Here is a 15,468-nt window from a genome sequence, read left to right as displayed (position 1 = left end):
ACATTATTCAAAAATCCAGTCCAGGTTTTATGGGATTGCCAGTGTTACCCAGAGATCATCACAGTTCTTCAACCTTAGTACATCTACCCTGTTGTTTGCAATAAAAAACAGGCAATGAGTGATGCAGTGTGACTTGATAATCACATACTTACTCTGCAAGGCTCTGCATGAGACATGCCAAAGCTTTGTTATAAAACTGATGAGAGTAATCACAGGGTGCCCAGAATAGAGACCTCATTTTCAAAGCAAGACACATACCATGAAAACACACTATCCAGAATCTGCCACCATTTTTTAAACTTATTTATATATTTCCCTTTTTGCAGTATAGCGTCCTTGTTCTGGCTAAAACACAACCCCCATCCCTCTTCAAGCTGCATAAGCTGTGCTTGAACACTTCCCTTAGCAACTGCTTTCCCTAGCAACAAGTAGCAACAGCACTGACGACTGCTAAGACTCAGCCTCTGTAAGTGGACATTATTTTTAGCTGTCATTGCAGAGTAGTGCTGTACATTGATAGGCAATAGATAGTACTCTACAGAGAACTTCTGATTTACACACTTATTTTCGGCTTTATTTCAGAGCATTTCCTTTTGCCTGTGAGCTGGTAATTACTAAGAGCCTGTTTCCACTACACGCAGATTCTGCATGCAGAAAACTGACTCCAATGAATGTCTATGGGCCTGTTTCCCCTGAACGTGATTTTTCTGATGCAGATTTCCCATAGGCATTCATTGGAGTCAGTTTTCTGCATGCAGAATCTGCGTGTAGTGGAAACAGGCCCTCAGTGTTACAATTACAGATCCTAGTGCTACTGCTACACAGTTACAAATACTATAGGAGGTAAGTGTTTAGGTGCAGTTATACAGTGAAGGAAAAAAGTATTTGATCCCCGGTTAATTTTGCTTGTTTGCCCTCTAACCAAGAAATGACCAGTCTATAATTGTAATGGTAGGTTTATTGTAGCTGCAAAAGACAGAATAGAAACAAGAGAACCCTCATTAACTGAGTGCCCCAAAGTCAGAGCTTGATGTGCATTGTAATGAGTGAAATAAGTATTTGATCCCCTATTGTCCAGCAAGATTTTAGGCTCCTAGGTGTCTTCACAGTATGCAGGTAACAAGCTGAGGTTAGGGGCACCCTCTGTTGGTGGCCACGAATAATACGATACAATGATCCGATTTTACAGCAATTTGATAAGAATGATAGTTTCTACAGAAAAACTGAACACTTTTTTTCAATTTAAGTGAAAATTCCGATCATATTTCAATGTTTTTTTTTTTTTCAAATGTTCTCAATCAGGAGTGGCGGAAATTTCTGATCAATTTTTCCCAATATTGTGTGGTGTGTGGTAGATTGACACATTCGTAATGTAGAGACACAAGCAATTTTTTCAGAGTTGTTAATCATTTTTTTTTCATAATTGGGGAGAAATTGGACACACATGTGGTACATTGGTAAAATGTTTTAAATTTTACAATCAATCAGAAAAAAACATTGTATATCTTGAATTGAAAAGAAATGTAAAAAATTGTATGATGTGTGGTATGATGCTTAGGGGTGCTCCTAACCCCAGCTTGTTAGAAAACCTTTATAAAAGACACCTATCCAAAGAAACAATCAAACAATCAATCAGATTACAAACTAGCCACCATGGCCAAAACCAAAGCGCTGTCCAAGGATGTCAAGGACAAGATTGTAGACCTACTGCAGTAAACCTGCCATTACAATTATAGACTGAGACTGGTCATTTCTTGGTCAAAGGGCAAACAAGCTAAATCAGCAGTGGATAAAATGTTTTTTTCTCCTACTGTAACTGTTAATCCTTCTGTATTAGATGAGCAGTCTGCAGTTTTGTCAGTGAAACCACTATGATGAATGGTAAAGTCAATAGATCAGTCATCTGTATTCTACTTGTAAATATTCTGATTTCCCATGAGCCTCTGCAGCATTAATCAGCTCTCTATGAAGACAGTGAGCACTATTGCCTGAAGGTGCTCAATGATTGTCAGAGATAGGCAAGATGGGGGTTCTGATTGGTGTAAACTCCACTGCATGCCATGTTCCTCACACCTTTCCACTAGTGTTGGGCGAACATCTAGATGTTCGGGTTCGGGCCGAACAGGCCGAACATGGCCGCGATGTTCGGGTGTTCGACCCGAACTCCGAACATAATGGAAGTCAATGGGGACCCGAACTTTTGTGCTTTGTAAAGCCTCCTTACATGCTACATACCCCAAATTTACAGGGTATGTGCACCTTGGGAGTGGGTACAAGAGGGAAAAAAAATTAGCAAAAAGAGCTTATAGTTTTTGAGAAAATCGATTTTAAAGTTTCAAAGGGAAAACTGTCTTTTAAATGCGGGAAATGTCTGTTTTCTTTGCACAGGTAACATGCTTTTTGTCGGCATGCAGTCATAAATGTAATACATATAAGAGGTTCCAGGAAAAGGGACCGGTAACGCTAACCCAGCAGCAGCACACGTGATGGAACAGGAGGAGGGTGGCGCAGGAGGAGAAGGCCACGCTTTGAGACACAACAACCCAGGCCTTGCATGAGGACAAGAAGCGTGCGGATAGCATGCTTTGTACCGCCATGCAGTCATAAATGTAATAAAGATAAGTGGTTCAATAAACAGGGACCACGCGGCAACGCTAACCCAGCAGCAGCAGACGTGATGGAACAGGAGGAGGCGCAGGAGGAGAAGGCCACGCTTTGTGAGACACAACAACCCAGGCCTTGCATGAGGACAAGAAGCGTGCGGATAGCATGCTTTGTACCGCCATGCAGTCATAAATGTAATAAAGATAAGTGGTTCAATAAACAGGGACCACGCGGCAACGCTAACCCAGCAGCAGCAGCAGCACACGTGATGGAACAGGAGGAGGCGCAGGAGGAGAAGGCCACGCTTTGTGAGACACAACAACCCAGGCCTTGCATGAGGACAAGAAGCGTGCGGATAGCATGCTTTGTACCGCCATGCAGTCATAAATGTAATAAAGATAAGAGGTTCCATAAACAGGGACCGGCAACGCTAACCCAGCAGCAGCAGCAGCAGCACACGTGATGGAACAGGAGGAGGCGCAGGAGGAGAAGGCCACGCTTTGTGAGACACAACAACCCAGGCCTTGCATGAGGACAAGAAGCGTGCGGATAGCATGCTTTGTACCGCCATGCAGTCATAAATGTAATAAAGATAAGTGGTTCAATAAACAGGGACCACGCGGCAACGCTAACCCAGCAGCAGCAGCACACGTGATGGAACAGGAGGAGGCGCAGGAGGAGAAGGCCACGCTTTGTGAGACACAACAACCCAGGCCTTGCATGAGGACAAGAAGCGTGCGGATAGCATGCTTTGTACCGCCATGCAGTCATAAATGTAATAAAGATAAGAGGTTCCATAAACAGGGACCGGCAACGCTAACCCAGTAGCAGCAGCAGCACACGTGATGGAACAGGAGGAGGCGCAGGAGGAGAAGGCCACGCTTTGTGAGACACAACAACCCAGGCCTTGCATGAGGACAAAAAGCGTGCGGATAGCATGCTTTTTACCGCCATGCATGCAGTCATAAATGTAATAAAGATAAGAGGTTCAATAAACATGGACCGGGCGGCAACGCTAACCCAGCAGCAGCAGCACACGTGATGGAACAGGAGCAGGCGCAGGAGGAGAAGAAGGCCATGCTTTTTGAGACACAACAACCCAGGCCTTGCATGAGGACAAAAAGCGTGCGGATATAGCAGCAATGCTTTTTGCCGCCATGCAGTCATAAATGTAATACAGATGAGAGGTTCAATAAACAGGGACCGGAAACGCTAAACCATCCCAGATGTTCATTGGTCATGTTACTTGGTTGGGGTCCTGGAGTGTTGCGTAGTCGTTTCCAATCCAGGATTGATTCATTTTAATTTGAGTCAGACGGTCTGCATTTTCTGTGGAGAGGCGGATACGCCGATCTGTAACGATGCCTCCGGCAGCACTGAAACAGCGTTCCGACATAACGCTGGCTGCCGGGCAAGCCAGCACCTCTAATGCGTACATTGCCAGTTCGTGCCAGGTGTCTAGCTTCATGCCCGGTTTCAGGTCCAGCGGTGCCAGCCACAAATCCGTCTGTTCCTTTATTCCCCTCCAAATTTCCTCCCCTGTGTGCTGCTTATCCCCAAGGCAGATCAGCTTCAGCAACGCTTGCTGACGCATGCCAACAGCTGTGCTGCACTGCTTCCACGATCCTACTGCTGCTGGTGCTGGGTTTGCGTTTCCGGATGAGGTACAGCTTTGAGATGCGTTGGAGGAGAAGGAGTCAGAGAGGTAGGTGCTGCTGTTGTTATCCAGTGGGAGGGACGGCGGTGCAGCTGTTTGCGGCGTGGGCAACACCCGCGCCGTAGCAGGTGAGGAATCGCTGCCAGGCTCCACAAGGTTCACGCAGTGCGCGGTAAGGGAGATGTATCGACCCTGGCCGAACGCACTCGTCCAGGTGTCAGTGGTGAGGTGAACCTTGCAGGCAACGGCATTCTTCAAGCTTCGGGTTATTTAGCTGACCACGTGCTCATGCAACTCAGGCACTGCAGAGCGCGCAAAGTGGTAGCGGCTGGGAACCACGTAACGTGGGATGGCCACTGACATCATGCCCTTGAAGCTGTTTGTCTCCACCACTCGAAATGGCAGCATTTCGCAGGCCAGAACCTTGGCTATGCTGGCTGGCTGTTACTGCCACGGCCCGGGGGTCATTTGCTGGCAATTTCCTCTTGCGCTCAAACATCTCAGAGACAGACAACTCAACCGTAGGGCTGCACACCGAAGGGCTGTTGGTTGTTGTGTTTGATAAACACTGGGAGACCTCAAGAGCACTAGTCCGGAAAGTGACAGTGTCAGCATCGTCTGATGTTTGTGAATGTTGTGAACCACGCAATGGCTGGGCTACTGCTGCTGCTGAGGCGGGTCTGGTGGTGAGTCTGGTGAACCCAAGGGAGGCAGTGTTGCTGGTGGTACCCTGTCCTGCCGCGTTTGCCCACAGAGTGGGATGTTTGGATAGAATGTGGCGGCTCATGCTGATGGTGGAGAGGTTGTTAATACTTTTCCTGCTCAGGCGGGTCTTGCACACCTTGCAAATCGCCATGGTAACATCCTCAGTGCAGTCTTCAAAGAAAGCCCAGACTTTGGAGCACCTGCCTTGCTGGCGATTTCTGTTTGCGCCTCTTTTGCCTCTCACTTGAACTTCCATGCTTGCGGTGCCTGAAATTGCGCGCCGCCTACCTTGTGGCACAAGGCGAACTCGTGCAGCAGTGGGTTCCTCAACAGACTCATCTGTGCTGCTGCTACGACGGCGATGTTCTCGTTCACAAACAAAATCTGGGTCTATGTCCACATTGTCCATACCCTCCTCTTCCATCTCCTCAAACTCGTCATATGTCATTGTGGGGGGCCGCCGCCGTGGAGTAGAGCTCCCCAGAACAACCTCTGCGCAACTCACTCCAACGTCGTCTGGTTATCTGGCAGTTGTGTGCGTGGTGTCGCTGCCGGTTGTGTCAGCTTTGTGCCCACTGGCTCCTTGTAACTGGCTGAGGACTCGGACCTCGTGCGTGATGTGCTGGTGCTGCTTAACCCACTGCTGGACGCTTGAGAGGTCATCCAAGTAATTATCTGGTCCTGTTCTTTTGGATCTGTGAGGGTTGTTGTCCTGGACAACATGGGCGGTATTGAGTGGGTTTTCTTGGGTGCTCCCCTGTGGCCTGTACGTGAACCGTCAGGGGAAACACCTCTTCCCTTGCCCCTCCCTCTTTCACCGGATTTCTTCCTCATTTCACTTATCCTTAAAGTACACGTTGACTGGCAGCAGTACAGTGGCAGTACAGAAATGCTATACAGTGGTGGGTGAGCGGTGTACCACTATTGTCAGCAGCGACACAGAGCAAATTGCTATACAGTGGCGGGTGAGCGGTGTACTACTGTTCCCAGCAGACACAGAGATGAAGTAAACACAATGCTATATAGTGTGGCTGAGCCGTGTACACAGAGTGGCATTAAACACAATGCTATATAGTCTGCTATATAGTCACCCCGAACAGGGTGATGTTCTGCAGAACCCGAACAGTGGCAAACACTGTTCGCCCAACACTACTGGGAGGGAACGCAGATTTTAGTACCTAAACACACGATACAACATGTTTTCCGGGGTCAGAATCTGAGGCACATACAGATGGTCCCGATCATCATCCTCATCATACAGCTCTTCTCCTAAGTCTGACCCACCCACCATCTCTGCCACCCCAACATCCCCAGACACAGACCCCTCATCGTCCTCAACATTAACTTGGGATGCTGGCCTGAGCCAGACCTCCTCCTCCACATCAGGCCCCATCATCTCCTCAATGGCAGCCCTCATTAATCGCTCTGGCGACGGACCGATGGACACAACGTTCTCCTCCGGGAAGGGCTGCTGCTGACCACTGGCTGCTGGGGTGGATGTTATAGCTTGCGTGGGGCGTTGGCTGTTGCTGTTGTTGGGAGTGCTGCTCACAGCGGAGGTCTCTGGGGAACTCATGTTGAGCTCATATAGTGGTTGACGGTGAGTGGAGTATTACTGATCCCAGCAATATACACACTGACTGGCAGAGTACGCAATGCTATATAGTGTGGCTGAGCGGTGTACACAGAGTGGCAGTAAACACAATGCTATATAGTCTGGCTGAGCGAGCGGTGTACTACTGTTCCCAGCAGAATCAGAGTGGCAGTAAACAATGGTATATAGTCTGGCTGAGCGGTGTACACAGAGTGTCAGTAAACAATGGTATATAGTCTGGCTGAGCGGTGTACACAGAGTGTCAGTAAACAATGGTATATAGTCTGGCTGAGCGGTGTACACAGAGTGTCAGTAAACAATGGTATATAGTCTGGCTGAGCGGTGTACACAGAGTGTCAGTAAACAATGGTATATAGTCTGGCTGAGCGGTGTACACAGAGTGTCAGTAAACAATGGTATATAGTCTGGCTGAGCGGTGTACACAGAGTGTCAGTAAACAATGGTATATAGTCTGGCTGAGCGGTGTACACAGAGTGTCAGTAAACAATGGTATATAGTCTGGCTGAGCGGTGTACACAGAGTGGCAGTAAACACAATGCTATATATAGCGTGGCTGAGCGAGGTGCACAGTAGCAGTACACACAATGCTATATAGTCAGGCTAAGCCGTGTACACAGAGTGTCAGAAAACACAATTCTATATATAGCGTGGCTGAGCGAGGTGCACAGTGGCAGTACACACAATGCTATATAGTCAGGCTAAGCCGTGTACACAGAGTGTCAGAAAACACAATGCTATATATAGCGTGGCTGAGCGAGGTGCACAGTGGCAGTACACACAATGCTACATAGCCAGGCTAAGCCGTGTACACAGAGTGTCAGAAAACACAATGCTATATATAGCGTGGCTGAGCGAGGTACACAGTGGCAGTAAACAATGCTATATATATAGTGTGGCTGAGCGAGCGGTGTACTACTGTTCCCAGCAGCGACACACAATGACTGGGGGGGACCCTGGCTAGCGTGGCTGGAGAGCGAACCACCCTGCCTGCCTACCCAAAGCTAAACCCACAGAGAAATGGCGGAGATATGACGTGGTCCGGGTATTTATTTACCCGAACCACGTGACCGTTCGGCCAATCAGAGCGCGTTCGGGCCCGAACCACGTGACCCGTTCGGCCAATCACAGCGCTAGCCGAACGTTCGGGGAACGTTCGGCCATGCGCTCTTAGTTCGGCCATGTGGCCGAACGGTTTGGCCGAGCACCGTCAGGTGTTCGGCCGAACTCGAACATCACCCGAACAGCGTGATGTTCTGCAGAACCCGAACAGTGGCGAACACTGTTCGCCCAACACTACTTTCCACGCTGTCTGGAGTAGGTAGAGCATTGCTAAGAATGGTTGCATTAGGGAACCATTATTTGATGTGCAATTTATGTGGACAGCAGCCAGAACCATTGGCAGGTTGGTGCAGCACTGTCAGACTATGAATTTGACGATCACTTTGCAATTTAGCTGTGTAACACAACTTTTAACAGGGTTATTTTCAGCAGTTTCCTAAGGGGCTAGTTTACACTGGGATGCTATTGGGGAGTGTCATAGATCGCATGGGCTGGTCCTTGATCGGGTAAATCACTCAGAGTCCGAAACTCGGTCTCGCTGTCGCTTTGCACATCGATACCCATATGTGGATTCGCAGTCTATGAACCGACTAGCCGAGAGGAGCGTCCTGACTCCAAAGGATTCACCACACACGTACAATTTAAAAGCTTGCCACCACCTGTGAGCCAGCACAGGACTGTAAATATTTTAGCACACTGCGAACACTGTAAGTTAACCCTTAGCTGTATGCAGGGATCGGCACCAGATCTGTCTATCTGTGCCCGATTCAAGGATACGAGTTATAATATAAGATACTCTAGAACACAAGGTTAGTTTTCGGAGGAGTAAGTGTATGTTCAGCAACAGGTCATAACCGCTAAACGATTTTTAAACGTTTAATAAAAATGCATTACACACATTTACATACACTAATTAACATATACACACAAAGCTTAAAATAAAAGGGAATAATTGTGAAAGGTTTACTTAGCCGAAATGAAGTCTGTGTGGGGATATTTCTTCTGGGAAAAGAATTGCAAAGTCCTTGGTTCCAAATCATAGGCCTTTAGGTATATTTTGTAATCCAAGCAGATGTTACAGTTCCAAGATGGCTGCTGGGGGGTCCTCTGCCCAACAGCAGGTCGAGCTGTAATCCACATGATGTTAAAATGGAGGACTGAAGTCCGCCTGCTGGCAATGTGCTTTTGATGAAGCTGGTTTGGGGGTGTGGGAGCGCCTGCCCCCTCTGAATTACCCACCAATGACAGTCCACCTCCTCCTAGGAGGATTTTTAGCTTAAATTGTGAAACACTGTAACTCATAAACTATACATGTCATATTTAGGTGGATAGCAGATTCATAATTGTCAGAAAATACTGATTAATACGACATCTCGCATGAGTGCGTTAGGCTGGCCGGGCTCCAAGTAGGATCGTACACCAATAACCGGACAAGTTATTTTTATGAATTTTATATCAGCACATTGGGCAGATTTTAACGAATAAGACTATATTAATTTCATAGCTGTGCTATACACGGTTTTCATTTAACAGACCGAAATCAAAAACGACATGCATTTCAATCTGTTCCTAATCAGAGCCACTCCGGTTGGACTCCCGCTGGGGAAACTGGCCTTAGCCTTTTGTAACGATTGGTGTAGCAATCAGAAGTCTGATTATTAGTCTGATTATTGTGTGATCTGCAGTATTATCAATAATCAGACACTATACCTGATTATATGGTGATCTGCAGAATCACCAATAATGCAAGTATAGCAAACAAGGTAATAGCAAGTGTACAGTGCTTGGTGCAACAGTAATACAGATAGTTTTGGCAGAACCTCACCAGAGGAGCTGGTGGGTACTATCAGTGAGGAACCTCACCAGAGGAGCTGGTGGGTATTATTAGTGAGGAACCTCACCAGAGGAGCTGGTGGGTATTATCAATAAGGAACCTCACCAGTGACAAGGGCTCACTGGTGAGTAGAGTAGTCTGACAGATCGGTTCGGCAACAGACAGGAGGATACAGTACAGAATCGGCAGGCAGAAGGATAAAGGTATTTCAGGCAGAGTCAGCAACAGGATCAGATGGGCGAAATTACAGAGTCTTATAGCGTAAGAGTAGTCAGAAGAGAGCCAGAGTCATACACAGATAATCAAGCAATAATAACAATAGTAATATCAATTCCTAGTCTTGTGTGAAATCCCTGGTTTCCTCCCAGATCAAAGCACACCGGAACTAACTAAGGTCTGAGTGCTCACAAGAAGCATTCGCAACAGCAGACAAGTTGCAAGTGATTCTCGGAGGCTTAAGAAGCGGAGGAGACCCCCTCGGCCACGCCCACACCCATCAGCCAATCAGAGCTGCCGAGAGTCTTCTCTGATGTCAGCCGACGCGCCTCCTCCCCGCATAAAGGTCCTGCCTGTGCGCGCGCGACAAAGCCACTCTATGAGCCACTGACAATCCCCTCGGCGTGCTAGATGCCAAGGAGACAGGAGAAACACCCGACAGGGAAACCGAAGCAGCTGCAGGGGCATCCTGACTGCCCGCAGCTGCATCTCCACAGAATGTTACACCTTTCCTGTGATGAAAGGAACTTTTGGTGCTCAATTAGCATCTGAGTGTGACCAGCTACAACACCCTTTGACATATTACACCCAGATTCTGGCTAGGTTTCACACCTCTGTGTCCCTGGCCAGCAAGGAATTATTTTGAACAAGTTAATTAGATGTGGGTGATGGGTTTGCTTTCACTCAGAGAGAAGGAAAAGACATCTGTTGTACGTTTAACCACTTCCCGACCGCCTAACGCACAGAGGCGGCCGGGAAGTGGAGCCCTGAAGGACCGGCTCACCCACAGAGGCGGCGGTCCTTCTAAGGGCATGGGCGGAGCGATCGCGTCATCCGTGACGCGATCCTCCGCCGGCGCCTGTCACCGCTCGCTCGCCGCAACATCCCGCCGGCTATACGGAAGCGCCGGCGGGATGTTAACCCCGCGATCGCCGCATACAAAGTGTATAATACACTTTGTAATGTTTACAAAGTGTATTATACAGGCTGCCTCCTGCCCTGGTGGTCCCAGTGTCCGAGGGACCACCAGGGCAGGCTGCAGCCACCCTAGTCTGCACCCAAGCACACTGATTTCTCCCCCCCCTGCCCCAGATCGCCCACAGCACCCATCAGACCCCCCCCTGCCCACCCCCCAGACCCCTGTTTGCACCCAATCACCCCCCTAATCACCCATCAATCACTCCCTGTCACTATCTGTCAACGCTATTTTTTTTTTATCCCCCCCCTGCTCCCTGCCCCCTCCTGATCACCCCCCACCCCTCAGATTCTCCCCAGACCCCCCCCCCCCAGACCACCCCCCCCCCTGTTTACTGTATGCATCTATCCCCCTGATCACCTGTCAATCACCCGTCAATCACCCCCTGTCACTGCCACCCATCAATCAGCCCCTAACCTGCCCCTTGCGGGCAATCTGATCACCCCCCCACACCAATAGATCGCCCACAGATCCGACATCAGATCACCTCCCAAATCCATTGTTTACATCTATTCTCTCCTCTAAACACCCACTAATTACCCATCAATCACCCATCAATCACCCCCTATCACCACCTGTCACTTTTACCTATCAGATCAGACCCTAATCTGCCCCTTGCGGGCACCCAATCACCCGCCCACACGCTCAGATTGCCCTCTGACCCCCCCTTATCAATTCACCAGTGCATTAATTACATCTGTTCTTTCCTGTAATAACCCACTGATCACCTGTCAATCACCTGCCAATCACCTATCACCCATCAATCACCCCCTGTCACTGCCACCCATCAATCAGCCCCTAACCTGCCCCTTGCGGGCAATCTGATCACCCACCCACACCATTAGATCGCCCGCAAACCCGCCGTCAGATTACCTCCCAAATGTATCGTTTACATCTGTTATCTTCTCTAAACACCCACTAATTACCCATCAATCACCCATCAATCACCCCCTATCACCACCTGTCACTGTTACCTATCAGATCAGACCCTAATCTGCCCCTTGCGGGCACCCAATCACCCGCCCACATGCTCAGATTGCCCTCAGACCCCCCCCCCCTCCCTTATCAATTCGCCAGTGCATTAATTACATCTGTCCTTCCCTGTAATAACCCACTGATCACCTGCCAATCACCTATCACCCATCAATCACCCCCTGTCACTGCCACCCAACAATCAGCCCCTAACCTGCCCCTTGCGGGCAATCTGATCACCCACCCACACCAATAGATCGCCCGCAGATCCGACATCAGATCACCACCCAAGCGCAGCGTTTACATCTATTCTCTCCTCTAAACACCCACTAATTACCCATCAATCACCCATCAATCACTCCCTATCACCACCTGTCACTGTTACCTATCAGATCAGACCCTAATCTGCCCCTTGCGGGCACCCAATCACCCGCCTACATGCTCAGATTGCCCTCAGACCCCCCTTTATCAATTCGCCAGTGCAATATTTACATCTGTCCTTCCCTGTAATAACCCACTGATCACCTGTCAATCACCTGCCAATCACCTATCACCCATCAATCACCCCCTGTCACTGCCACCCAACAATCAGCCCCTAACCTGCCCCTTGCGGGCAAACTGATCACCCACCCACACCAATAGATCGCCCGCAGATCCGACATCAGATCACCACCCAAGCGCAGTGTTTCCATCTATTCTCTCCTCTAAACACCCACTAATTACCCATCAATCACCCATCAATCACCCCCTATCACCACCTGTCACTGTTACCCATCAGATCAGACCCTAATCTGCCCCTTGCGGGCACCCAATCGCCCGCCTACACGCTCAGATTGCCCTCAGACCCCCCCTTATCAATTCGCCAGTGCAATATTTACATCTGTTCTCCCCTGTAATAACCCACTGATTACCTGTCAATCACCTATCAATCACCCATCAATCACCCCCTGTCACTGCCACCCATCAATCACCCCCTGTCACTGCCACCCATCAATCACCCGCTGTCACTGCCACCCATCAATCAGCCCCTAACCTGCCCCTTGCGGGCAAACTGATCACCCACCCACACCAATAGATCGCCCGCAGATCCGACATCAGATCACCACCCAAGCGCAGTGTTTCCATCTATTCTCTACCCTAAACACCCACGAATTACCCATCAATCACCCCCTGTCACTGCTACCTATCAGATTAGACCCCTATCTGCCCCTAGGGCACTCAATCACCCGCCCACACCCTCAGAATGCCCTCAGACCCCAGCCCTGATCACCTCGCCAGTGCATTGCTTGCATCTATTCCCCCCTCTAATCACACCTTGAGACACCCATCAATCACCTCCTGTCACCCCCTAGCACACCTACCCATCAGATCAGGCCCCAATTTGCCCCGTGTGGGCTCCTGATCACTCGGCCAAACCCTCAGACCCCCTTCCGATCACCTCCCCAGTGCATTGATTGCATCTATTTTCCCCTCTAACCACCCCCTGAGACACCCATCAATCACCTCCTGTCACCCCCCTAGCACTCCTATCCATCAGATCAGGCCCAATACAACCTGTCATCTAAAAGGCCACCCTGCTTATGACCGGTTCCACAAAATTCGCCCCCTCATAGACCACCTGTCATCAAAATTTGCAGATGCTTATACCCCTGAACAGTCATTTTGAGACATTTGGTTTCCAGACTACTCACGGTTTTGGGCCTGTAAAATGCCAGGGCGGTATAGGAACCCCACAAGTGACCCCATTTTAGAAAAAAAGACACCCCAAGGTATTCTGTTAGGTGTATGACGAGTTCATAGAAGATTTTATTTTTTGTCAAAAGTTAGCGGAAATTAATTTTTATTGGTTTTTTTTCACAAAGTGTCATTTTTCACTAACTTGTGACAAAAAATAAAATCTTCTATGAACTCGCCATACACCTAACGGAATACCTTGGGGTGTCTTCTTTCTAAAATGGGGTCACTTGTGGGGTTCCTATACTGGCCTGGCATTTTAGGGGCCCTAAACCGCGAGGAGTAGTCTAGAAAACAAATGCTTCAAAATGACCTGTGAATAGGACGTTGGGCCCCTTAGCGCACCTAGGCTGCAAAAAAGTGTCACACATGTGGTACCGCCGTACTCAGGAAAAGTAGTATAATGTGTTTTGGGGTGTATTTTTACACATACCCATGCTGGGTGGGAGAAATTTCTATGTAAATGGACAATTGTGTGTAAAAAAATCAAACAATTGTCATTTACAGAGATATTTCTCCCACTTAGCATGGGTATGTGTAAAAATACACCCCAAAACGCATTATACTACTTCTCCTGAGTACAGCGGTACCACATGTGTGGCACTTTTTTACACCCTAAGTACGCTAAGGGGCCCAAAGTCCAATGAGTACCTTTAGGATTTCACAGGTCATTTTGCGACATTTGGTTTCAAGACTACTCCTCACGGTTTAGGGCCCCTAAAATGCCAGGGCAGTATAGGAACCCCACAAATGACCCCATTCTAGAAAGAAGACACCCAAAGGTATTCCGTACGGAGTATGGTGAGTTCATAGAAGATTTTATTTTTTGTCACAAGTTAGCGGAAAATGACACTTTGTGAAAAAAAAACTATTAAAATCAATTTCCGCTAACTTGTGACAAAAAAATAAAAACTTCTATGAACTCGACATACTCCTAACGGAATACCTTGGGGTGTCTTCTTTCTAAAATGGGGTCATTAGTGGGGTTCCTATACTGCCCTGGCATTTTAGGGGCCCTAAACCGTGAGGAGTAGTCTTGAAACAAAAATGACCTGTGAAATCCTAAAGGTACTCATTGGACTTTGGGCCCCTTAGTGCAGTTAGGGTGCAAAAAAGTGCCACACATGTGGTATCGCCGTACTCGGGAGAAGTAGTACAATGTGTTTTGGGGTGTATTTTTACACATACCCATGCTGAGTGGGAGAAATACCTCTGTAAATGACAATCTTTTGATTTTTTTACACACAATTGTCCATTTACAGAGGTATTTCTCCCACCCAGCATGGGTATGTGTAAAAGAACACCCCAAAACACATTGTACTACTTCTCCCGAGTATGGCGATACCACATGTGTGGCACTTTTTTGCACCCTAACTGCGCTAAAGGGCCCAAAGTCCAATGAGTACCTTTAGGATTTCACAGGTCATTTTGAGAAATTTCGTTTCAAGACTACTCCTCACGGTTTAGGGCCCCTAAAATGCCAGGGCAGTATAGGAACCCCACAAATGACCCCATTTTAGAAAGAAGACACCCCAAGGTATTCCGTTAGGAGTATGGTGAGTTCATAGAAGATTTTATTTTTTGTCAAAAGTTAGCGGAAATTGATTTTAATTGTGTTTTTTCACAAAGTGTCATTTTCCGCTAACTTTTGACAAAAAATAAAATCTTCTATGAACTCACCATACTCCTAACGGAATACCTTGGGGTGTCTTCTTTCTAAAATGGGGTCATTTGTGGGGTTCCTATACTGCCCTGGCATTTTAGGGGCCCTAAACCGTGAGGAGTAGTCTTGAAACGAAATTTCTCAAAATGACCTGTGAAATCCTAAAGGTACTCATTGGACTTTGGGCCCTTTAGCGCAGTTAGGGTGCAAAAAAGTGCCACACATGTGGTATCGCCGTACTCAGGAGAAGTAGTATAATGTGTTTTGTGGTGTATTTTTACACATACCCATGCTGAGTGGAAGAAATATCTCTGTAAATGGACAATTGTGTGTAAAAAAAATTAACAAATTGTCATTTACAGAGATATTTCTCCCACCCAGCATGGGTATGTGTAAAAATACACCCCAAAACACATTATACTACTTCTCCTGA

At 47.9% G+C, this 15,468-nt stretch overlaps 1 protein-coding gene across 3 annotated transcripts in view; it reads left to right on the top strand.

Annotated features, from left to right (window-relative positions):
* Positions 1-15,468, top strand: part of TMEM121 (transmembrane protein 121) — a 147,478-nt gene that overhangs the window by 118,584 nt on the left and 13,426 nt on the right. The window contains exon 1 of one of the 3 annotated variants that reach the window (XM_068253344.1): positions 421-466. The exons of 1 other annotated variant lie outside the window; for it this stretch is intronic. The gene's annotated coding sequence lies outside the window, so the exon portion shown is untranslated. Of the gene's footprint in view, positions 1-420; positions 467-783; positions 844-15,468 lie in introns of those variants that run through there. One more of the 3 variants, XM_068253343.1, reaches the window with a different exon arrangement.

Source organism: Hyperolius riggenbachi, chromosome 9 (genome assembly GCF_040937935.1).
Source record: "Hyperolius riggenbachi isolate aHypRig1 chromosome 9, aHypRig1.pri, whole genome shotgun sequence".
Taxonomy (NCBI): domain Eukaryota; kingdom Metazoa; phylum Chordata; class Amphibia; order Anura; family Hyperoliidae; genus Hyperolius; species Hyperolius riggenbachi.
This window is presented reverse-complemented; position numbering and strand designations above follow the sequence as displayed.